The sequence below is a fragment of the Meleagris gallopavo genome, chromosome 30, assembly GCF_000146605.3.
Source record: "Meleagris gallopavo isolate NT-WF06-2002-E0010 breed Aviagen turkey brand Nicholas breeding stock chromosome 30, Turkey_5.1, whole genome shotgun sequence".
Lineage (NCBI taxonomy): Eukaryota > Metazoa > Chordata > Aves > Galliformes > Phasianidae > Meleagris > Meleagris gallopavo.
In genome coordinates, this window is record NC_015040.2 from 4,490,323 (window position 1) to 4,493,127 (window position 2,805).

Consider the following 2,805-nt stretch of genomic DNA (forward strand, 5'->3'; position numbering starts at 1 on the left):
AGGCGGGCCGCGCTGCCTCAGGCCCGAAGCGGGCCGTGAGGGGTCCTCTGCCCCGGGCACTGTACTCTCGGGGGTGGTCTCACCGTGAGGTACAGCTGAGGCCCTTGTGCGCTCTCCTTTCAAGCTCCTCCCTGTGGTGCCCATCAGAAGAAATCGTCAGTAGTAATACCGCTGTAGTAGAGGTGTTAAAAATAGCATACATTGCATTTCAAGGTAGCCACCTTGCCATAAAAGGCTCTGGGCACTCACCTGCGCACGCCCGTTGGGCCACAAAGGAGGTGCTTGAAAACAGCCGTGGCTACGCTCCACACCTCTCACCTAAGCTGAAAGGCAGAACCCCAGAGGGCTCAAACCTGGGGAAGGGAAAGGATGCAGTGAGACCAGCAGGAGCCCATCACAGGCGTTAGGTTCCCCATCCCACATAAGCTAGACTTCCAGAAAGCACTTAACCATAACTACTCACACCGTACCTCTTCCCAGTTAGTTTATTCCTCACACCCTTGTGCTTTACCAACAATTCCACTTTCCCACGCATCCACCAGTGCCACACAGTGAAGTTTAGCCACTGGAAGGAGCCCATCCAAACTGCACTTTTGCCCATCTGAGATGCTACAGGCTGGGATGAGCGCCTCCCGCAGTCACCATCACACAGAACTCTTCCCCAACTGGCAGCAGATACAGCATCACAGGCCTCTACCAGGATGAAGTATCAGCCATTTTTTAATTCATGCTCAATTAAGCCATGCAAACTACAGACTTCGTACACTTACTGGGAAGGGATGCGAATTCACAAAATAAAAGATCCTTATGCTGTTCTTTCAACACCGCTTTTCTTGCATCCTGGTTCTTTATCTGTAAAACAGTTACTTTACCAAATCACATACTAGATTTTTACTCTAGGATTTCAGAGCACCAATACACACAAATCTGTACAAGAAATGAAGCACCGTTCTACTAACACTTAAAAAAAACAAAAAAAAAAACACACACAACCAAGGCAAATATCATCTACAGCCACACACCATCTCATCTTATAGCACAGTAATTTTGCTAGTGGAGCTCTGTTTTGAGATCTGCAAGCCTAAGTTACAAAGCATCTAATTTGCAATTGAATTATCCTAACGATGTTAAATAAACAAAAACTCAGAACAGTACAATTGAAACTTATATGGAAGAACAAACTGTTTTTTAAAATCCAAATTATAAGAAACAATATACTACTAAGGGAGTCAATTGCAACAGATTCCACTTAAATATACGTATTTCCTGAATTTTTCCCACCCATCAATTCTTCTCAACACAATATAGACTAAAAAGTAGAATTATGTTTCGTTTTCAGTAGAAACTAAGGACCTGAAACTGAAATGCTTAAGTGTTAACACTAACCTTAAAATAAACTTAAAGAGGGCAACTAAACAACATTTTTGAAAACCAAAGCTGTGAAATTATGCAACATCTTAAATACCTATATTTTTTTCCATTTATTTTAGCTGCATTTGAGTAGGAAAAAAACCTGTCTTTTACATTAGGGTTTTAGTAGTGTGGAAATCTAATGAAAGTTAACCCCCTGAAAGTTGAAGGGATGCTGAGAATCTTGTTTTTTGTATTTTAATTGAATATACCATATACTTTTTTCTAGTGCCGACTATGAAATACTTTGAGTACAAGAATATCAAAGTAATTTTTTCATTATTTCTCTATAGTGAAAAATAGCAGGTATTAAAAATTTTAAAATTAAAATAGGCTTAGAGTAATGAAAGATGAATACAGAAGTCCTGCACAAGCAATTAGGTCTGTAAACCTGCTTCAGAGACCAAAAGGAGAACAGCCAACACCTTCATCTGAAAAGATATTTATTTTGAGAACTTCAACTTGCACATTGTACAAAAATTAACAAATTCAGCAAAAAGCCTATAAAACATTTTTCCCTAACATATTAACATTATAATTTTAAAAGAGTAAGAGTTAAGAAAAACAAAACCAGGCACGTTTGTTCCAGTCTGTCTGCAGTCAAATGTGATTAAAAACATCTCTGTCTCGTTGAGGTATTAAACTGCAAACTTTGGTTATGTTAGAAAAAGACAATCCATTCACGAAAGCAAGTCTCCTTGGTTCATATACAATAACCAAAATGTTTCCAAAAGTCTAAATTAATTATTCTCCATTTCTAGGTAGAAATGCAGTGGGGAAAAAAAATAATATATATATATAAATTCACGTTACCATCACACACCTAGCATTAGGAGGAAACCTGAAAGTTTGCAAATCCATGCTAATCATATACAGCTACAGTGTTATATTTTACTCAAAGAACAAAATCCGGTTGGCAGGTTTAAACAATTCAGTGCTTATGAAAAAAAAATAATATATATATATATATGGTGATTCTGGGCCCAGTATTAAAAAAAAAAAAAGGCACTTAAGAATGGCTTTAGTATATTTCATAATGGCATTTCAGGACAGAAGACAGCACCTGGCTGAACAAATAGTTCCCTAATAAGAAGTCCAACTGAGGTAGTACTTCATATTGCTCTAACTACTTGACTATAAGCCAGCAGTTTGTTTGTTTGGACATACAAGATTAGCAGGAAATGGTTTTGATAAGTTTGTCAAATGTATAAAAACAGTTATGGAAACAATAACAAATACCCACTTGTGTTAGAAAAACAGAAGTCATAAGCCTGGAACCATCTTACACACCAAAATGCTGCCAAAGTGATGCACAAATCTACCTGTATGCCCAAATCCCAAATGTTGAAGATTGTTCTAGCAACCAAGCCATTTTTTTTTTTAATAAAACAAAAA